This window comes from Eubalaena glacialis, chromosome 2 (assembly GCF_028564815.1).
Source record: "Eubalaena glacialis isolate mEubGla1 chromosome 2, mEubGla1.1.hap2.+ XY, whole genome shotgun sequence".
In the NCBI taxonomy this organism is placed as follows: Eukaryota; Metazoa; Chordata; class Mammalia; order Artiodactyla; family Balaenidae; genus Eubalaena; species Eubalaena glacialis.
In genome coordinates, this window is record NC_083717.1 from 150,397,059 (window position 1) to 150,420,300 (window position 23,242).

General features: G+C 43.5%; 1 long non-coding RNA gene across 1 annotated transcript; it reads left to right on the top strand.

The window, feature by feature from the left end:
- Positions 1–716: 716 nt before the first annotated feature.
- On the top strand, positions 717–11,737 carry LOC133085502 (uncharacterized). Its single transcript, XR_009699557.1, has 5 exons — positions 717–886; positions 2,584–2,678; positions 2,873–3,007; positions 7,451–7,564; positions 11,405–11,737. It is a non-coding gene; the product is annotated as an uncharacterized LOC133085502 (long non-coding RNA).
- The last annotated feature ends 11,505 nt before the right edge of the window (positions 11,738–23,242 follow it).

The following is a 23,242-nucleotide window of genomic DNA, read 5'->3' on the forward strand; positions in this document are numbered from 1 at the left end:
AGGCACATGGGGCCAGGGGACAGCCACGGGGCCCTGAGGGCAGCCTCGTGGAGTCCTGGCACCTCATCTTAGTGCAAAGAGAATACCCAACCATCCTGGGCCCCTGGAAGGGCAGGAGGGGCTGAGAGAGGCTGATGTGAATGGGGCATTCACATTAGGCTTCAGAGTGGGGCTGGGGAAGACACGTACATGGACACTTATTTAAATTTGACAAGAATGTGTTTGCTACCATCAGCAGAACAGGGGCTCAGATACAGAAATTAAATTGGTTTGTATAAAATTAATGTTACACCTTGACAGTCTGAGTCAGAGGCTCTGAAATTTGCATGGCTATACCTATTGACATTTTGTTGGGTTTAGCTGGGGCCTGAACAAACTGCTGTTACTGAAAGCAGACGGTATCTAAACTTGCCTTGCTTGTTTTATTTCGGATTAAAAGTTTCCCAGCACTGTGAGGCCAGGCCCTTTATTTTAGCCTCCTTCTCCTTCCTGGTCCATCTGGGATTCCTGACGCAGAAGGGCTCGCGATGGATTGCGGTGGATCTTCCTCCACCTTCGGGGGGCTCCCTCCCCAACCTCAGTCCGCACCGGGCGCCGCCCGAGAATGCGCAGTTCCTCAGCAGCAGGAGGTTCTCTTCCACCCCAGGCGGCGGGAGCTCTTGCAGCAGTTTTTCCTTCAGCCAGTCAGGTCACTTCCCCGGCTGGCGGGAGGGTCAGCCTGCAAAGCAGATGGTGGAGCGCGCAGCGGGGAGAGGCGCCGCCAGCTGCCCCGTGCTCTCCCCCGCGCCTTGTACTCGCTCTACACTAGGCAGGGCCGGGCTGGGAGGCCGCCAGCCCCGGAAAGCCACCGCTGGGGGCTTTTGGTAGTTGTGAAGGAATCACGCAGGTGAGTGTGACCTTTGAGCGCCCAAGGAAGTTGCGTGGAGATCTGTAGCTTTAGGAGCATCGAGGAAATTGCAATTCTGTTTGTTTCTGAGGCTCTGAGTTTCAAATGTCGAGTAATAAACTGGCTGTTACCCGAGAGACTCACTGTCCTAGGACACAGAATACCTCGTTTGGGGAAGAGAAAATGGGGGTGCGTTGTCTCCTACATCCCCAGAAGAGTGTTGGCCGATACCCAGTGGCTCGCGGATGGTTTGGGCGGGGAGCTGGCCTTTGGAGGCTGCAGCGTCTGTGGAGTGATTTTTCTAGAACCCTTTCTCCTCCTCCTCCTCAGCACTCTGCGGCCCAGCGCTCCAGATGGTGACAGCTGGGTCCTGCAGGGCTGCGCTCACCTTTAATGAAGCCGGCAGCCCTCTCCAGACACAAAACGTGGAAGGGTCAGCGCTCAGCCTGCCACCTACCCTAGGAAGGGTGCTGGGTGCGGGACGCAAGCCAGGGAGAGGCCAGTTACCTTATCCGGAAAAATGGGAGTGTGATAGGGCAGATTAAAGGAGGAAAGCTTGATAGGAAAGGAGATAAAAGATGCAGCTTGTTATAAAGGACGTTCCCATGACAGTGCAGATACAACAGAGCAGGGAAAAAAACAAGTTGATTCAGGAGGAATAAACAGGTTTGTAAGCGATGAGGTCAAATGAGTCACAATTTACCTCCTGACTTTTTGGCAGCGAGGACAAAAAAAATGAAATAATAATGGGCAAGGGAATTTCTAACTATTAAAAGCTAATATTTCATGCCTTCTAGGTACCAGGTACTGTTTAGGCACTTGCCAGGGAATGTTTCGCTTCACCCTCCCAACAGCCCCGTGAGGGCGTCTTAACCTTATGTCCATTTTTACATATGAGAGAACAGAGAAAGAGGTTACATAACTAGGAGGTGGTGGCCCCAGTTACTCTAGGCTGTCTCCCTCCAGAGCCCAACCTAAAACCCTCAGCCTAATGCTGTGCTGCCTCCAATATACGGGAAAGGGGATGTGTAGTTCTTTTTGGCTTTTTGATATGCATCATCAAGCCAAGAACTAGAGTGGAATCCCACAATCGCCCAATGGGCCAAACCTGATCTCATCCAGTTACTAATGTGTTTGTGGATGGAAGTGGAAAGCCTGTCTCAGGGAGCAGGTGCAAAGAGGCATTAGGCATCTTCCCTTCCAGAAGGTCACCTAGAGAGGCAGAGGCGCGGGGAGCCCGGCTTCACATTAGGCTTCCTCAACTCCAGATTCTGCCAGATGCAGTGATGTGCTCAGAATTGACGACAGCTACACTGAAAATCAGGAGCAAGGGGAAGCAGTTTCCTTTAACTAAAGATCATGTCAGTTTATGGCCACATCTCAGGTGCCCCCTTTCTCTTGGCCTCCCCTACCTCCTGGACGCAGCTGCTTACTCGTCTCAGCGGTTGCAGTGTGGGTCAACTCTGGCAAGGCTCTGGTGTGGTTCTGACGCCCAGAGGCTCTGCCTCCTCCCAGCGCCTCTGGATGTGAATGAGCGTCATGGCACTTGGTGGGGGCAGAGCCGTTCGATGCAACTCAGAAATGCAGGGGAGTTAAATGGGCCACATCTTGGCCAACAAGACTGGAGATGGGTAAATTCCCTCTCCATTCTTCCCTTTGATGGACAGTCCTGAGGTACATTTTTTTTCTCTTTACAGCTTGACCAGAGATGTCCTGCTGTGGCCAAGCAGGTACACCCGTTGTGCAAGGGCTGCATCTCTTTAACACTTGTTGGGAAGCAGTGGACAGCACAGTAAGACATCAACATGCATTTACTTTCCATCCTTTCCTGACTGACCCTCCTTTCCCCTCATTTTCACTGCCCTGGCATTGTATTGCCTGAGTAAAGCTTTAGCCCTTAATCCTTGCCTAAGAAATCTAGGCTAAGAGGAATCTTACGTGGGCTTCAGAGTTCAAAGCGAAATTCCCTCTGAACTTTTCCTCTAGGTCACTATCCTGTACCATTCAGTTTTAAGGAAAGATGACTGTCCATGGACCAGACTTCCAAGAAGTAGAGCCTGGTGGCTCTGGTGTAGGAGATGTAGGCTCTGCTCAGAGAGCTTGACCCCCAATATCTCCATGGTAAGTTTGATTGGGATGGGGCATTCATAACCAGAGGACTGTGACATCTGCCACCATCTTTCATTTCCTTGCTGCTTACCTGGTCCTGCCTTGTTGGCCCCATCTTCTCTCTTTTGTCTCTCACTGGTGGGTATGCCCTCAGCCTTCAAACCTTATTGTACTGAGATGATCCAAACTCCTCTGACTGAGCCATATGCCTTTCCTTCCTAATAAGCTAAATGATGGCTCGGCCCCCTAAGGAATGCAAATCTGTTGCAGATTAGTGATATTAGAAAGTTACTGCTATGACTTTCCATTCTAATCACTCTGAACGAGCTCCCTTGCTCTGATGTGACTGCCAAATTCTTGTGGGGCTCTTCACAGATGGATTCTAGACATCTGAACATTTTGCTGGCAAACAGAAATAAGAACTGGAACCTTTTCCCCCAGTGGACTAAGGAAATGCTAAGAGTCAGAAGTTCTGGTTTCCTATGGCAACGCCACCTCCACTAGCTAGTCACTTGGTCATCTGTTGGCCCCTGGCTGTGGAGAAGTCTCACTCTGAGAAACCATGTGGTCACTAGAGACACATATTTCAGATCCCTCTGTATTGGCTGTCACACAACAATGACATAACCTAAGATTTCATGAGCTAATGAATCTCTAAAAATTCACTTTAAGACTTTGGGGTTTATAAAATGTCCCCAAATTCTTCTATAGCTATCATAATGAAAACATCAGAGCAAAGCCACGCCATAGCAAAGTTGCTGAACTTCCATTCCAAGCTAATGATGAGTGGATGCCTTGGTAATATCACTATGAAAGAATCTGCTGTATTTGGGGAGAGAAAGGATAAGGACTAGTTTATGACTTCAGAGTCCTGGGTCAGATTGGAGAGAAGATGGAGGAAGGTCTTCGGAGGTCGGAGAAAGCAACCCAGCAGTGCATAACCCACATAACTCTGTCCTTTTCCGCCTCTAAATCTTCAGGTAGATGCTCTGAGGCAGAGAGGTGCATTGTGGAGCTTCTGGAGGCACTGCTTGGGGGAAAGGTCATTTAAACTGGCCCTCCCTGGGCTCTTCAAGGAAGCTCCATTGGGCATACAATGTCTTGGGCCTATGGCCTAAGAAGTAGTAGTCTTGGGCCTGCTCTGAAAGGAGCTCATCAGTGGAAAAGCATTAGGGGTGATGAAAGGCAGGGAACTTGGGTAAAGGTAAGGCAGGGAGATGTCCCAGGATGTCCAAAGAAGAGGCACTGGAGTGTCTGCATGGAAGAGCCGTTCAGGTCCAGGAGCCAGAAGTAGGCTGGGCGTTCGGAGACCCCATTGCCCAAACCTTGGGTCTCTTTCTCCATCCACCATCCACTCTGTGTCCCATTCTCCTCCCTGGCTAGTGAGACCCGCCCCCCTACTCTTGTCTGGTCCCTAGGAGACAGAACAGGTTAGGGGGCCTCATAGAAGGGTCCCACATGCAGGCTTCTAGGATCCACATCACGCCTTTAGATCCAGGGGTCTGGATGCTTCCCGGAAGAGCTTTCTGCTCTTCTACCTTGGATACCCTTTCCTGCTTAATGGATGAACATCAGAACAGCACAGGCTCATTTCACATCAGGCTGTGTGTGTCACAGGCACAACGAGGATGAAAACAGTCTGCTGCATTTGGAATCAAAGACTTTTTGCTATAGGGCTCTTTGGGAATCAACAGACCTTTAAACAGAGATCTTTCCCCAGCATTTTCTTCGTTGTGTCTTTGGTGCCAGGGTGTCTGACTGCTGTTTTGTCTGAGGATGCATTCAGAATTGACTACCGATGATTCAGCCCCGGGGTCTAGTTTCTCTCTCTCTATAGACTCAGCAGGACTGTGAGTTGATAGGTCACCACAGGCCTTCTGAGTGCAGATACGGCCTCTACTCAGCTCCTTTTGTCTCTCAACTTCCTTCAGTCTGCATGAAACTTTCAATAGCTGGGTTGGACCATTTGCATGCAGAGGGCTGGGTAAATTCCCGTGAAGCAAGTTAATAATATAGCACTTCCATGGTGGCATAGTGCTGCTGTTTTGCTGTTGTTTTTAACTTGTTTTATTCATATCTCTTCTTCCCCTACATGGCTTTTTTTTTCTTCAGATTGATCAAGTAGGGGCTCTATTAGGCTGTTGAGGCACTCAGGGTTGCTGGTTCTTCCTGGAGTTCTGAGGGGTAACTACTGTTCACTGTTGAGGAAGGAAAATACTTTACCCTGGAAACCCAGAACACTGATACACACATAGCTGCTTCTCTTGGATGAGGCACGCTACATACTGATTTTATTATTCTGATAACCTGGGCATCTTCTAGAATAGTGGTTTTTAAATTTTTTAAGGAACCGGACCCCTCCTCAAGTGAAAAACCATATCTCTGATATAACAGATAAAGCAGAAACCATGGCTGTGGAGGTGGGAGAGATGCTTCACTCTGTTGACCTTCACTTCCTTGCTTCCTCTCTTGGAGGAGCCCCTCCTTGAAACCCTGGCGCTCTGTGGAACAGTGGAAAACTACTATGCTAGCAAGAAGTGTGACCTGATCTATTTTGGTGCTGATTGGCAAGACCACAGTACCGTCATTAGTTTGAAAAGTAAACATTTTTGGATATCAAAGGTACAGATGCTATGGCTCCTATATAAGGCCATTTGATAGTTAATTCCTGCCTAGAGGAAAATAACAACTTGTGTCTTAAAATAAGCACATAGATATGTGCATGGTGGTGGTGCCACGCCCCCAGAAAACACAAAGGTATGGGGAAGGCCACTTGTAGCCTTGTGAGCTGCAAGTCTGCTCAGGACTTAAGCAGAAGTCCTCCATCATTTCTTTTTTTTAACGTTTTAATTTTTATTTTTTGGGCTGTGTTGGGTCTTTGTTGCTGCGCGCGGGCTTTCTCTAGTTGCGGTGAGCGGGGGCTACTCTTCGTTGCGGTGCGCGGGCTTCTCATGGCGGGGGCTTCTCTTGTTGTGGAGCACGGGCTCTAGGCACGTGGGCTTCAGTAGTTGTGGCACGCGGGCTCTGTAGTTGTGGCTTGCGGGCTCTAGAGCGCAGGCTCAGTAGTTGTGGCGCATGGGCTTAGTTGCTCCGCGGCATATGGGATCTTCCCAGACCAGGGCTCGAACCCGTGTCCCCTGCATTGGCAGGCGGATTCTTAACCATTGCGCCACCAGGGAAGCCCTCCTCCATCATTTCTGAATCAAGGCTCCTTGACAGTCAGAAAACCAAAGGGCTTCCTTTGGGGTTACCTTGACCCTCTGTTGGTACAGTGAAACTGGTCTGTTCTATTTGATTTTAAAGTCACTGATAACAAATTGATAACTTTTGCTTTAAGGCCTATGTATTCGGATTGACCTCTACTTCCCCAACAAGTTTTCAGTGCTTGTATGTTTCTGATCCCCGTTGCCAGAGCATGTCATGGACCATTCACCAGCTTGCTGAGGCTAAATCTTTCTCAACAAACACAACTAAGGAGATGTGGAGCAGGTGGAAGTATGTGATCTGAGGGGCACTGACTGACAGAGCCTTGTTTGCCATCCTAACCTACCCTGGCCAACTGCTGTTATTACCCCTACAACTTCCACTTAGCAATAGTGATCATACACTGTGACCACAGAAATTGTTAGTTGCAGCCCACTTTGTCATGTAAAAGGAAAAAGAACAAGGACTTGGAAATAGCTTGTGAGCTTAGTCTGATAAATCACATCCCATTAATTTCCAAATATTTCTGCAAAATCAGAAAGGGGAAACTTGTACGTTCTATTAGTTCATTACTGAGTGATTGCTAATTGGTTATGCATTTAAAAACACACAGAGAATTCCATTTAATATTGTTGTCTTCATTTGGAGAGAGATTTGTTTTGTTTGACAGAGCATTAGCTGTGACATTTTGGGGTTAGTGCAGACTACTTGGTTCTCCCTGAAAATTCATAGATATGGAATTTAAAAATTTCTTTTAGCTGAGTATTAAAATAATAGGTACTAATTCTCTCTCCAATTTATTGGTCCCGTAACACTGAAATAGTACCTGTCAGGACTGAGGGAGCTGGCCTGCTCCTTCCATGGGGTCCCCCCTTCTCCCTGGAGATAAGTGTGAATTCCCTCTCCTTCTTCCACCCTGTGACACTTCCCTAAAGCACTTTGTTCCATGAGCTATCTTCCTTGGTTTATAAAAAGGCAGTGGTGCAATGAGGTTCAATATTCAGAATCTGGCATGTATATCTTGTGTTAAGGGGCTGATGAAGTTAAAATAATGAGCTTCGTTTATGTCTGGGATGTTGTTGACTAGCACAGGAAGAACATCAATTTGAATTTTCTTCAATTAATGATGATGAATTTAACATTCATGTGTTTGGTAAATATCAGTTGATCATCTTCTCTGTGCTCTGATCTGCCTCTTTTACTCTTTCTTTACATGTTCAAGAACTTATCTGTTTAATTGTCTGATGCTAGGGAGATGCTGAGTATAATGACGGACAAGAATACAACAGAATGTCTGAATGAACCTGCAGTTCTTAGCCCTTGAACTTATGGAGCAATTCCATCAGCCACCATTCCCTTTTCTGGGTAAGCAAGATTTCAAAATAGTGACTGTATATGAATTAGAACCATAGTGGGGAAGCTAAGACGATGGGACTCAGAATAAAATTGTCTGGGCTTGACTGCTGACTACCGCTTACTGTTTAGGATGCCCTGGGCAAGATGCTTCACCTCATGGGGCCTCAGTTCTCTCACCTGCAAAATGGGGTAATATTACCACCTACTTCCTAGTGTTAGTGTGAGGATTAAATGAGAGAATCTTCTAAAAGTTTGTAGAATAGGACCTGGCATGGAGTAAGTTCTTAGTAAATGTTAGCCATTATTATGGTTATTATAATTGTAATCATTTTTTTATCTCTTTAGCTTTCCTTGGCTATTATAGGAGATACAGTGAAGAGTAATCACTGCATATGAATAGAAAGTAACCTTTTGACTTACCTGCTCCTTGTCTAAAAGCTTGCTGCCAAAGATGCTCTCTGGGGTGAGGTATATAGTTTTCCCTTCTTGCCCCCATGCACAGTAGGTCAGGCGTAGCAGTGAGATGGAGATTGCAGTGGACGTCAGGAGACACAAGGATGGTTGTTACGCTTTCTTGACTATGGAACAACTTTGGCTGAATTCTTCAATCACCTCCAGGTCACCTTTCCCCATGTACAAAATTGAGCTGTTGGAAACCACAGTAGGTGACAATGAGAGCCTTGAGATACGTATGTATTGTGGTTTAATATATATTTTAAAGAATCTTGTGTATAATGTAGTCCAAGAGAGTAAAAGCACACTGGGCTCTTCGGAAGTCTTTTAATGTGATAAGAACCAAGAGCCTATCATTTATTGAGCCCCCAGTATGTGCTAGGTTCTGCATATTTATCATCTCATTTATTCTTTACAGCAACTTCATGAGTAAGTTGTATTATTTCCATTTTTCAGTTAAGGAATCTGAGTCTCCAAGAGTTTAGATGATGTGTTCAAGTTCACGGGGTTAGTTAGAAGCAGAGAAGGGATTCAAAGCCACGCCTGTCTTAAGCATGTCCCCTGTGGTGGTCATCAGTGCTGTTTCCATCCAGGCCAGATCATTTAATTGCCAATGCAAGATTCTCCTTCTGCAGGGCCATTGGCTGCTCTGTCAGCCTGTGTCCTTGGGTGACTCTGATGAGCAGAATGCCCTGCAGCTTGAGATGGACATGTGGTGTGAGCATGAAATAACCTTTGTAGTTTTTGGTCATTAAGGTTTTGAGTTTCCTTGTTACTGCAGCATAACCTGGCATATCTTGACTAATACATGCTCCAGTAAGGTGATTAACACTGATAGCTAAATTATCTGTAATATTCCTATTTGTCAAGTAGAGGCAGCAGGCTGAATCATCTTGTGTGTGTGTGTGGGGAGAATAATGACTAAATGTTTCTAAGTGCTAATAAGGTAGGTCATGGGTTGAAAAGGATCTTTTATCATTTTTTTCCAGTGTTTTCTTTCTGATCAACTTCTTTTCCCTCTCTTACCTTTTTTTCCTCTACCTTCTACCTCTTTCTACCTTTCTTTTTCCTCTACCTCTTCTACCTCTTTTTTTTCCTTTGGGTCTCCTTTTAGTCTCTATACAGATCTAATGCCTAGTGCCTAGTAGCACTCACATGTTTTTTAAAGTGGGAGGAAATATTCAGAATCCAGGAAAGCAGTGTTGAATTCCACATTCTCTTCTTTTTGTTGGCAATTTGGTTAAAAAAAATGTTTAAGGAGTTTACCTTAATCTTTAACTAAACAAAGCAATCATAAGACTCAATTTCTTAGTTTTCACATATCTTCAATGTTCTTTTCACCTCCCATTTCTCTTGGTATTGTATCTATGTGGCCTAAGGAGGACTCTTGGCTAGGATGCTTCTGCAAGCAGATTGAATTTATTTCTGGCTGAGCCCATCCCTGTCTGTCACCCAATTATCATCAATAAATATTTAAATATCAGGCCAGCAGCCCCTGAATGGAGCCCTGGGTATCAGGCCTCTGTGAATCCCAGCTGATCATTATTAATTCAATGAATGTAGTTGTAAATTAGCTAAGAACATACAATGGAAGCGAATACATGTACTCTTGTCAATGTGGGCTCACTTCATTGAAAGATGCTTTAAATTTGCTTTTGCCTCATTCCAAGAAGATATGAGATGCAATTTGCTTCAAACTAAATGCTCCCTTAGTGTCTTGTCCAGATATTAAACAAGAATAAGGCAGGTTGGAAGAGCCATCTCTAAAATGTATTGCTCTGAAGGACTTAGAGGTTTGCAGGGTCACTTTTTGAGCTAATGTGAATTGGCAGGCAAAATGCTTTCCACTGAGATGAATTATGTGCTCAGGGTTACCTGGTTTTTTAGTCTGAGTTAGAGAAGTCAGAAGTAGATAAAAATGAAATGACCCATTATCAAATAATCAATGAAAAAGCTACACTCCTGCAATGTTTCTGGATCAATATACAAGTTACCTTTCACATAGATGAATTATTCTTGTGTAGTTCAGAGCAGATCAAAGCCTACTTCCAGCCAGATGTCCCAAATGCATTGTGTGTGAAAGCAGAGAAAGAAGGCATTAACCCACCAGGCACAAAAATACGGGTCCTCTCCGTTCAGCAGCTTTCCTAAACAGTGCCCAGTGAGAGTATTCTTGGGAACATGATCCAGATCCAGAGGCACAAGCTGTTGAAGGTTTAGTGGATAGTGTAGATAAGGCTCTGAAGAAAGGGCATGTTCATTCCCCGAGGGCAGGAGTATAAATTGGCAAAGACTTTCTAAAAAGCAATTTCACAGTACCTATCAGAATTTAAATTTCTATCCTCTTTGACCTGGCAATCCAATTCTAAGAATTTATCCTAAAATGTAGTTACATATGTATAAAAAAAATTTGTATAAGGATGTTTCTTTGTTGTGATAGTAAACACATAACACATCTTACAAATGTCCATCAAAGAGGGAATAGTTAAGTAAATTGTAATCTATTAATACTGTTGAATATTATCAGCCATTAAGAAAATGAGGTTAAATATATATGTGCTGACATATGACGTTGGAGAAGTTATTCAACCTCTCACTGCTTGAGTTTTCTTATTTGTAAAGTGAGTATAATATTTAATAAGTATTAGTTGAGTGACAGACTAAATGAATATATTTGTGTGTGTATGTATATGTATGTGGTACATATGCAATGTTTTTATTTTTGGAGAGACTAAAATTTAGAAAAGTAACTCAGAAATCCAGTAGATAGAGCTAAGTTTAGAATCCTAAGACCCTCATCTAGGAGTGGGGGGTGGGAGATGGGGAGACATATGAGGAAGGAAAATAGTCTGTTGAAAATACACACTATGCTAGGCTATCTGCTACATACTTTACGTAATCATATCATTTAATTCTTCCAATCATCTGAAGCTGGTATTATTATATCCATTTTACAGGTGAGAAAATAAGGCTCAGAGAAACTTACCCAAGGTCATACAGTTGTGAGTAGCAGAGCTAAGCTTCCAGTGTCAAAGCTGTGCTTCCCACCACCTCCTTCCATGCTGAGACCATATCTTACTCATCCCTGTATATTCAGTGTCTAGCATAGAGCCTGACTCCATAATGCTTGTTACATTTAATTAAATATTTGCTTAAAAATTGAGGATACTGACATAGATTTCCCTTTGCTTTATATTGGTTAATAAGTGGGAATAATTATTATGATACTTCTTTGATGTATAAGTTTTTCTCTACTTATCTTATCCCACCTTTATCAGTCACCATAGGCTAAGTTATGCTGTGGTAACAAATAACTCCAAAAATCTCAGTGGACTGCTTTGTTACACGCACTGCATGGATTAACTGCCTCTCTGCTCCATGTTGCCTTCATTTCAGGACCCAGGCTGAAGACACAGCTCTTTCCTGGACATTGTGAGTCTCATGGGAGAGGAGATGAGGGATGGAAGAATCACCTATCCATTAAAGCATCCATTAATGGTCATTAAAGCTTCTGCACAGAAGTAGCACATGCCACTTCCACTCACATTTCATTGGCCAAAGTGAGTCAGATGGACAGACATGAACACAATAGGGTGGGAAGAGTATAATCTTCCCATGGGGATAGTCTCTGTTGGGTGGGCCCATTTAGGTGGTCCTTGTAAGAGGAGCAGCTGATATTTTGAAGAGTAATGCAATATACCCCACTACTCTATTGCAAAATAAATTTTAAGCCCCTTAAAATAGATACTGTGTTTTATACTTCTGTTTAGCTTATATATGTAGAATGGAACTTTTACTCTTGTAATTCTAGTGCTTTCTTCACTAGATAGTAAACTTAATTTTGCTTTTATGGGAGTCAGTCTTATCCAAATAGAGCAGTTCTCAAAATGTGTTGAGGGAACCCTAATAGTCCCCGAGACACTCTCAGGGGGGGTCTGTGAAGGCAAAACTATTTTAATAATAATACTAAGTTGTTATCTCCTTTTTATTTTTAACATCTTTATTGGAGTATAATTGCTTTACAATGGTGTGTTAGTTTCTGCTTTATAACAAAGTGAATCAGCTATACATATATCCCCATATCTCCTCCCTCTTGCATCTCCCTCCCTATCTCCTTTTTTTAACTCTCATTCTCTCATGAGTGTACAGGGGGGTTTTCCAGATGTCATGTAACATGTGATATTGGAACAGATCGAATACAGAAGCAGATATGAGAATCCAGCTATCCAGGCATTACAGAAATTTGCAAAAATGTATAGTAATACCACTCTTCTCACTAATGTTTTTGTTTTGGAAAACATAGCTGTGTTTGATAAAAATGTTAACATGTATTAGATTTTTTCTTAGGAAGGTTAACAAATAGATATTAAAATTTTTTTCAGCCTTAATTTCTAATATAGCAACATATTATATTTATCTTTATAATACATCTAAACAATAGCTCTTTGGGGTACTTAATAATTTTGGTAAGAGTATAAAGGCGTTCTGAGAACAATGTGTTTGAGAACTTCCGTCCTAAAATGATGTGGCAGGCCCTGACTATCTCAATGAGAGTATTAGTGGCAAGATCGTTAAACACAGTTAAAGTTTCCTTAGCTATAGCGTGGAGCACGGTGGGTTCTTATAAATACTGTTATTTTTCATAATCATCACCAGTGTTCCATATCTTGTACTTCTTGAAGGAGCAAGATGATTAGTTTGTTAAAGAAGATTGGTTGCATGAATTATTTTCAGCCTTGTAGAAGTTCACAGCTTGATGTTGCATTAGTAATGAATAAGAAAAAGGGTGGTACATAACCCTGAAAAGAAAAATGCTGCTTTGTAATAAGAGGCCCTAGTAATTTAACGTTGTCTTGGAACTTTATCATCTTGTCTCACTAGCTTCAATACGGAATAATTGAAAACAAGCCACATGTTTACACTAATGAATAACAATAATGAAGAACACTTTGTGGAGAGCCGTATTAAGGCTCTATAGTGTTTTTCACATGTGAAAGTCTACTTTCACATTTGTGACCAAGCTCAGCCAGTTTTTTTTTTTTATCTTCCCCCTGCTTTGTGTTTACACTATGCTAGTACCCTCCTCCCCGGAAGAGGTAACTCCCAATAAAAGGACTTTAAATTTATGGGCAGAGTCTTGATCTCTGTTGCAGAATTCTTATCAAATAACTTTGAAAGTTCTGGAAGGACAGTTCTGAAGAGGCATCTGGACATGCACATTTTTGCACGTATGCATGCATACACGCACATGCATGTTGGAATTTAATGCCAGCAAGAACTTTGTTTCTTCTGAGAAGCCAACAGTGCTGTTTACCCAACAGTGAGAGGTATGTAATGTGCTGCATTTTATTTTCTGCCTTGGCTTCCAGGAAGCTCAGTCCTCACATGGTATTTACTTTGGGTGATTTTTATTCTTTTTTACTGCAAATTACTTCCATTTTGGAAGCAGGCACAAGATGTAATAATAAATGAACAACAACAAGTCAGATGCAGGACAGCCTTTAGACATAGGTAGAAGTGGTAACTACAACATTTTGAAGGCTTAGCTAGGACAGAAAGTCCTTCTTGAGTATCCTGTATCTGCCACTGTTACATGAAAGTCCCTCCATTAGGGTTCCTCCTGTCAGGTAACATATTTGATCTTTAGAAACCTGCTATGTTACAAAGAAAACACGCTCCCAGGAGAGTCATACCTCAGTATTTGGGATGAAACATTGATGAATCAATGAGAGCATGAACTAGAAGAGAACTCAAGATATCTTAGCTTTCAGACGTATGTTTTTATCAACATACACCTCTCAGCTATTGGGAAACATTTCCAGAGACATAGAGAGAAATTTTCCCCATGAGGGTTATGTAGAGATTTTTTCCCCTTCCGGTAGGGTTGCCAGATAAAATGCAGGACAAGTGCAATATACGCTTATACCAGAAAATTATTCATTGCCTGTCTGAAATTCAAATTTAACCAGGCGTCCTATATTTTGATTTGCTAAATCTGGCAACCCTACTCTTAGGGGAACAATATAGAAACCTTTCTACTGGTAATGTTGCTTGCTAATCACCTTGAAAAGTGATTCATAAACAGACATGTATTTTACTTTTCAATATATCACAGGGTCAATCCTTGTAAGTGGGTCTGAGAAGATAAACCGATTATGTACAACTTTGTTTCTTTCAAGTTCCTGCTGAGAGGAAAAGCTGTTATGTAAACAGGGAAGTGACAAAGCATTTCTCTTCTCCTATGGGCCCCAGCACATGTGAGAGAGCACGCGGAGAATTCTTCCAGCCAGGGTACCGCTGCCGCCCATGATGACTCCCTGACAGGGGAAGCTTGGGGACAGAGACAACACAATGGGGGAAACAAACTTCTAACTAATGAGGCTTTAGACTTCACAGAGGGAGGACACTTGCTATTACACACCCAAGCCAGGTTTAAATTTCCAAAAGGTGATACTTTTAGCCGTAACGTTTCTGAGGCTTGGACCAAGTGACTCCTTCATTTTGTGCAGGTGCAGACCTGGATGTAGCTCACAAATGATACTGCCTCTACAAGCCCTCTCGTTCCCCATCCATCTTTGTCTTGCCCCACAAAGATGCACTGAGATCTCTCACAAACCATCCATTATTACTTTGCCAGGAGGATCCTGACCTTAAGACAAACAATTAAAAATAGCAGTAAAAAAAAAAAAAAAAAAAAACCACCCCAAAACCTTCTCTGCACTTTATGCTGTGAGTGGTTTAGGCTGTTCACTTTGCTTTCATCCTCAGCTTGGTGTGAATTATACGTGCTTTTGTAAACCCAAACTTAAAGCCCAGCATGGCTTCAGATAGCTTCTCACCGCACTCCTTTATGTGGGTTATTTCTCACATAAACTATGGTGATTCTGCTTCCGCAGAGAAGGGCAGTGACTTGCTGAAAGTATTGATTAATTGCAGTCTCATTCACTGGTTTGCTCATTTTACAAACATTAAAAAAAAACGCATACCTTGTGCCAGGAGCTGTGTGCAAGGCACAGGCGAAACAGATAAATAAGGCACAGTCCATGCCCTCAAGGAGATGACAGGTTAAACAAATATTTGCAATTCAGTGTGGTGAGTGCATAGAGGTGCTGCAAAGAGGGGCTGAAATGCTGTCTGTAAGAGGGGGAGGAGAAGGCAGAGCGGTTCAGAGGAGATTTATGAGCTGAAGCCTGAGGAATAAATAGGCATTTTCTAAGTGCAGAGAAGGCAAAATGGGAACAGCATGGGCAAAAGCAAGGACTTCATATAACATATAAAGTGTTATAACTTGTTCAATGAGAGCCCTCCACAGGCTGAACATGATCCACTGGGATCCAAAATGAAAATAGCATAACTTCATACCTGGATTTTTATGTAAAAATTAACTTTGCTAATATTCAGTATATGGTTTATAGTTTGGGCATATGTAATTTATCACGAAGTATAGTGCTCAGCCGGTTGCACGCTCAAGAATGCTTTACCAAAAGGGGACGCTCACGATCAAATTAATTTGGCTACCACTGCTGGAGTGGTAGAACTAGGAATTCAGTTCTTGCCCACCAACTCCTTCTGCAACAGCGCCAACAGGAGTCTAGATAATGATGTTTCTTTTGGTCCAGGGTACCTCAAAATACACATGGAATGCTTACAGTGCTTGTTAAAGAAGGGCAGGTTTCCAGGCCTGTCTCAGATCAATAGTCAGCCTCTTTCAGGAATAGAAACAACAACAACCTGTATGTCTAACAAGCTCCACAGGTGATGCTTATTGCCTTAGTCTGTTCAAGCTGCCATAACAAAATACCACAGGCTTTGTGGCTTAAAACGACAGAAATGTATTTTCTCACAGTTCTGGAGTCTGGAAAATCTAAGATCAGGGTTCCATCAGGGTTTAGTTTCCGGTGCAGTCTCTCTTCCTGGCTTGTAGATGGCTACCTTCTCCCTGTGTCCTCACGTGGTGGAGAGAGAGCGCTGGTGTTTCCTCCTCTTCTTTTTTTTGTTATTGAAGTATAGTTGATGTACAATATTATATAAGTTACAGGTGTACAATATAGTGATTCACGGTTTTTAAGGGTTATACTCCATTTATAGTTTTGATAAAGTATCGGCTATATTCCCCTTATTGTACAATATATCTTTGTAGCTTATTTTATACCTAAGAGTTTGTACCTCCCACTCCCCCACTGGTAACCACTAGTTTGTTCTCTATATCTGTGAGTCTGCTTCTTTTTTATTATATTCACTAGTTTGTTGTATTTCTTAGAATCCACATATAAGTGATATCACACAGTATTTGTCTTTCTCCTTCTGACTTATTTTATTTAGAATTATACCCTCCAAGTCCATCCACGTTGCTGCAAGTGGCAAAATTTCACTCTTTTTTATGGCTGAGTATGTGTGTGTGTGTGTAATCTTCTTTATCCATTCATCTGTTGATGAATGCTTAGGTTGCTTCCATTTCTAGGCTATTGTAAATAATGCTGCTATGAACATTAGGATGTGTGTGTATCTTTTTGAATTAGTGTTTTTGGTGTTTTTGAATATATACCCAGGAGTATCAGTTTTATTGGATCAGGGTTCCACCCTTGTGACCTCATTTAACCTTAATCACCCCCTTAAAGGCCTTATCTCCAATACAAGCAGGGTTAGGCTTCAACGTATGAATCTTGGGGTAACACAGTTCAGTCCATAGCATTTATGTTCACTGAAGTTTGAGGACCACTGCTGTAGTCTAATCAATAAATAAACAGTAAAGCGAGTGATGGTTTCTGAAGTAGGTCCCTTTTTCCTAAGTCTGAACCCAGAGGAAGAGCCAGAGAAATGAGGGATTTCCAGCTCCCACCTTGCCTTCCAGACTAGTGCTGTTCAATTGAAGTGTAATGGAGCCACATGACAAATTGCATATGTAACTTAAAATTTTCTAGTAGCCACATTGAAAAAAAAGTAAAAAGAAAGAGGTGAAATTAATTTTGATAATTATTTAGTTTAATCTAATATATCCCAAACATTATCAATTCAACATAAAATCAATACATATGATTAGAAATAAGATATTTTACAATTTTTTGTACTAAATTTTTGAAATCCTGTATTATTTTGTACTTACATCACGTCTCAAGTCAAGCTAGCCAGATTTCAAATGCTCAGTGTCCTCATGTGGCTAGTGACTGCTGTACTGGACAGTCAGTGCTAGAGTATTACAACCTTCAGTTCAGTGCTTTAGGAAGCAGAGCAGACAAGGTGTGCTGTGAACATGCTGTACAAGCAGCATCATTTCTAAAAGAGGCTTTATAATTATGATTAGTCCTGAGAAGTTTTTAACATGCCTGTCCTCTAACCAGCAGCTTAAGATGTCAAGTTTGAGCAGAGAACAGAAGCCGATGGCTCATTCTAGCAGTTGAAGAAATTGTCACCATTCAGTGTTCTGTTTACCATGTACGTAAGAAGTCACAAGCTGCCAGAGCTGCTTGATGACTGAGACAGGCTGGCTGGATGATAGTTTGCCCTTAAATGAAAACTGAGCTGCATTTGATTTATCACCCTCAGCTGTCACTTCTCACCTCCACTGAAACTTTCCCAAGACCACAATAAACGTCACTTTAAAGGTTCGGGACTGGATTTCAACTGTGAAGAGCGTATTAGTCCTAAAACGGGCTCTTTCAAACAAAGCAGCATCTGCAGTCAGTGCTGGGGCTGGGGAGAGCATATGCAGAAAGTTCCCTGAATTTTATATGATGAAGAAAGCATTAGGCTTAACCATGAGGTTAACTTTATCCATATCCCACAAGACCAAGTTGGGGATCCTGCAGGGCTATAGGCATGTTATTGGTGCTGAGATGTGTCTTGGGATCCACTGGAGCCCAGATGCTTCTAGTTACTTTGAAGACAACAAATTCTTGTCTTATTGGAGGAACTTGAGGATGTTTGGCTGGAAAAGAGAAGTTTGGTGGAGAGGGCATGAAAGGTCACCCTCATATGTTTGAGGGCTTTCTGGAGGAGGAATTAGACTCATTCTGTATAGTCAAAAAGGGCAGAATTAGAACACATTTTTAGTTCAATATAGAAGTCTTTTTAATGAGATTGTGGCATCATTAGAAGACCCAGACATTAGATTGTGTTTCCCTAAGGACATTTATCGAATACCTACTTTGGGTCAAGCACTGTCACTCATATTATTTCAATTAAATTTTCACAGTGTTCCTGCAAGGTAGGTACTATTACCTCATTCCAAATGTGGCATCCCCCTGCTCCGGGGCCACGATGACAGCAGTCATGGTTCCAGCATTTGCCCTGCATCTGGAACCTGCTGAATGCTCAGCTTTCTGGAGCCGACTTTATGCCCCAGACAGGAAATCAAATGTAAATGTCATTTTCTTTCTGTGCTGGATTGGAAAGGACACAGCTTGTCTGGCCTGTACAGTGGAATTTGAGTTTAACAGATGGGAGAACCGCATTAAAACAACCTGTACAAAGTTGCACAAAGATTTTTATTTAAACGAGTACTTCCCATTCTCACCAATGATAATGTGTGCCATGGCCGAGTCTAAATTCTCTTCTCTATGTGCATTTACATTTTTTACTAGCCTGTACAATTCGTACATCCATAGTCAGTCTCATTTGTTAAGATATATCTTGCAGTACCCGTGAAAGAACATGTTACTGACCCTCTCGAGTTGGTCCCTAAGAAGGGTCCTTCTGCCCAGTGTTGCTTAAACCAATAGAACGAGACTGAGTTCTTCCATTTGGAAGCAAAAGAGTTTTATTCTTTGATCAAAGAACAGAGAGGTGTGAGCTCCGGCTGCAGAGCACACGCTCTCCCGGAAAGACTGTGGGTGGGGCTGCTTTCTAGGGATCTCGGCAGGGGGGGAGGAGGCGGAGTTCTTGTGGGATCCCGTGCAGCTGCTGCGGCTCCGCCTCCAGATCGCAGCGCCGAGAGCAGCGGCTCTGCACACGGCCCGCCACCGCCGCCATCTTGAACTGAGCGCTGCTTGCGGTGTTTCTGCGCAGAGCCCTGGAGCTGAGGGGACGGCACAGCCGTGCTGCACCGGGAGCTCCGGTCTGAAGGGCCAGGTGCGAGGCCTCTGGATGCGGCACCCTGAGAACAAGGGAAACTACATGAAGCACAAAGGAAGAGGTTAGACCTTATCTTATCACCTAGATTCCATCTTGCTTTTCCTTGGGGAGCCTAGTGGTCTTTGTCGGTGACAGATATGCTCAGAATGTAGTTCTAAAATGGATACTGGTTCTTCTTTTGTTGTAACCACGGAATGTGTGGTGACTCGAGCTACCTCCCATCTCGTGTGGCAGGAAGTGGAGCATGAATATCAGTACATGATATAAACGTATAATAAGATATTAAATGGCTGATGCTATCGCGTACTTACTGTGAGACAGGCAGTGTTCTAAGGGCTGAGGGGTCTTACCTCATTGTTCCTGCCATCTCTCCCATAACGTAGATACTGTTATAAAAATACTCCCACTTTATAGAAGAGGGAACTGAGGTACAGGGAGGTCACATAACTTGCCCAGGTCGTGCAAGTAGTAAGTGGCAGAGATAGGATTGGACCCGGGGCATCTAACGGCCAGAAAGAAGCATAAGGGATGTGTCGTCTCCCGGTGTAGCAGAGGTTAAATTTTCTCCTACTTTACCAGCAAACAAGCACACTGGTAAGGCCCTGGTGGAGCCCAGCCTTGCGCTGTCCCGTATGGTAACCACGTGTGGCTATGAGCACTTGAAATGAGGCTTGTCCAATTTGACATCTGCTGTAAGGGTAAAATAAGTACTGGATTTTTGAGGACTTACATGATGAAAAGAGTATCTCTGACCGTTTGCTCACACATATGTTCACTCATTCATTCAATATGTCCCGACACCTGGGAGGCACCGACGGTGGGATGTAGCAGAGTCAGCCAGACAGATTTGGCTCCTGTTCTCATGTAGCTCAATATTCTGGAAGGACTGGTGGTTTGCGGTGGGAACTGGACCCTAAGAAATAATTATGTAAGTACTTAATTACCATCATTATTGTTAAAGAGGAGAAGGCGTTTGCTGTGGGAGATTACATGAAGGGCACCTAACCCTTGGGGGCCACTCAATAAATTCATTCAGTAGATATTTGTTGAGTGAAAGAATGAATCTAGGGGATTAGAGGAAGCATCCCTGAGGAAATAACTTTGAGATAGAGTTCCGAAGGAGGAGGAAAGAGGTGAAATATTGGGAGCGTCTGCTGTGATCACAGGTCCGCCAGGCAGGTGGCTCTGGCCGGCTCTTGCTTTATTATCAGGGACAGTTGTCTCTGGCCAGGTGTCAGTGGCACAGCTGAGCCCAGAGTTTTGTGGGGTGGGCAGAGGCGTGGGGAGCTGTGTTCCCTGGCACGGGGAGACATGGTTGCAGGCACGGGGACATCTCAAGGAGCCAGCAGGAGGGCGGCCCCTGACCCCCTCCTCCAGCATCACCCAGTGCCCAGCACCCCCGGCACACGGACTCAGTTTCTTCTTCATGGCGGCTTCGTGTCCTTCCTCTCCCTTCTTCTTTGCCCCCACCAGTTTGGGTCTGCAGTATTTATTTCCCTTTATTACACAATCCATTCGACAGGTTTTTATTTTGTTGTTGTTTCCACCCAGTGTAAATGAGCCCTCCAGTAGGGAGACTAACTTAAATCTCTTGTGACCCTGGAGGACAAAACGTTCCCAATTTCTTCCCCCAGAGCAGTTTTCATTTCTGTGGCAAGTTACCACGGAGTGCTTATTCTTGTCGATAACAGTGTGGCAGCGAGGACGTGAGGAGGGGGCGTGGAGAAGGAGGAGAGCCCTGGACTCGGTGGCTGGGTGCTGGCTGGCCGGAGTCTGCTGCCCGTAACTCGCCCAGTGTGAGAGGGAGCTGGAGCAGGCTGGGCTGGGGGCAGAGGGCAGCTTTGGGCAGCTGGGAGGAATGCTAGGCATCTGACCTTGGGCTTCAGGCTGTGCTAAGCCTCACCCCAGTGTAGCCCCTGGGAGAGCTGATTCTTGGATGGGTCTCCTTCAGTTCTTTGCACACCTGATCCCAGGTTGCCAAGTTACCCAATGAGCCAGAAAACAATAAAACCACCATAAACCCAGCTGGGGGTGATTTTGCTGTGTTCTGAGTCTGCATATCTTGCCTGGATCTTATATTGGGCTTGAACATTAAGAGGGCTATCCCAGGGTGGGTAACAGTGTTGGCAGGGAAATTCGGCAACGTGCCCTGAACATACTTGCACCCATACTTGCACCCAACAAATACTTGTTAAATCAACGAATAAGAATTTGCTGTAAGGAATACCATTTTTAGTTAATTTGCAACACTTGTACTACCTGGGTGGAAAGTCAAGCCAGCAATGCATTATAATGTGGTTCGGTAAACATTGTGTAGCTTTGTTCTAGGATTTTCCTAAAAACCTAACTGGGTCTCAGTGGGCTCATTGTCTCTGAAGTCTCTTCCTGCTCTAAGATTCTGTGATTCTTTGAAACATGCTTGTCAGGGACGGGCTTCCGACCTGGAGGAGGGTTGTATTCAAGGCTTCGCGTCTACCTAGTGGTGACTACTGCTTCTTTACAGCAGAGTGTTTCAACTTCAGTACTGTTGTCATTTGGAGCTGGATAATTCTTTGTGGCAGGGGGCCATTCTGTGCATTGTAGGATGTTTAGTAGCATCCCTGGCCTCTACTCACCAGATGCCAGTAACACCTCCCTATCCCTCCCAAGTAGTGAGAAGCAAACTTGTTTCCAGACATTGCCCAATGTCCCCTGGAGGGCCAAACTGCCCCTGCCTGAGAACCAGTGCTCTATAGGAATAAAGTGAGACAGGGGTGCAGACTGTTTGAAAAAGCCCATTATGCACAAGCAGTTTTTACTGGAATATATCACATAGCGTGCAGGGTTTGTGGATTTATCTTTCCAAGGCATTTAATTTGGCGCACATTAAAACTGTGTGCCAAATTAAATGCCTTGCAGGATCCCTCGCAGCACTGTGTGGCTCTGGGGGTGGATAACTGGACACAGACAATGGCTACCCACTGTGTTGTCCTTCTGTCCACGCCTCCCTCCTCTATTCCTTGTGTAGAGCAGTGGTTCTAGGCCCTACATATTCACTATAATCACCGGGGGAGCTTTTCCAAAATTAATATGCCTGGCTCCGCTGCTAGGGGTTTGACAGAACTGGTGGACTCTGGGGCCTGGGCATCTGTATTTTTCTAAAGCTTTTCAGGTGATTTAACTCTGCAGCCAGGGCTGGGAGCCCCAGGTGTGGTAAAGACCAGTCTCAGCCAGCCAGACTTTTCTGGGTTGACTGTTGATGGAACTGGGGATAATATTGGGTTGGCCAAAAAGTTCCTTCGGTTTTAAAGTAAAAATAAAAGACACATTTATAATTTTCACCAAGAACTTTATTGAACAACGTATTCACCATTTTGTTCCACTATCTTCTGCCATTTTTCAGGCTACTTCATAATGCCATCTTCCCAAAACTTTTTATCTTTTTGAGCAAAGAACTGTTCCAGGTGCCTTTTATAGTCTTCCAGGGGATTGAAATATTTTCCATTAAGAGAATTTTGTAAAGACCAAAATAAATGGAAATCCAAAGGTGCAATGTCTGGTGAATACGGTGGATAAATCAGAACTTCCCAGCCAAACTGTAACAGTTTTTGCCTGGTCATCAAAGAAACACGCGGTCTTTTGGTATCCTGATGGAAGATTATGTGTTTTCTGTTGACTAATTCTGGATGCTTTTCATCGAGTGCTGCTTTCAGTTGGTCTAATTGGGAGCAGTACTTGTTGGAATTAATTGTTTGGTTTTCCGGAAGGAGCTCATAATAGAGGGCTCCCTTCCAGTCCCACTGTATACAACATCACCTTCTTTGCATGAAGACCAGCCTTTGGTGTGGTTGGTGGTGGTTCATTTCACTTGCCCCATGATCTGTTCCATTCCACATTATTGTACAGTATCCACTTTTCATCGCCCATCACAATTTGTTTTAAAAATGGAACATTTTCATTACATTTAAGTAGAGAATCACATGTGGAAATACGGTCAAGAGGTTTTTTTCACTTAAGTTATGTGGAACCCAAACATCAAAGCGATTAACATAACCAAGCTGTTACAAATGATTTTCAATGCTTGATTTGGATATTGTGAGTATGTCGGCTATCTCCCGCGTGGTATAACATTGATTGTTCTTAATTAATGTCTTGATTTGATCGCTGTCAACTTCAACTGGTCTA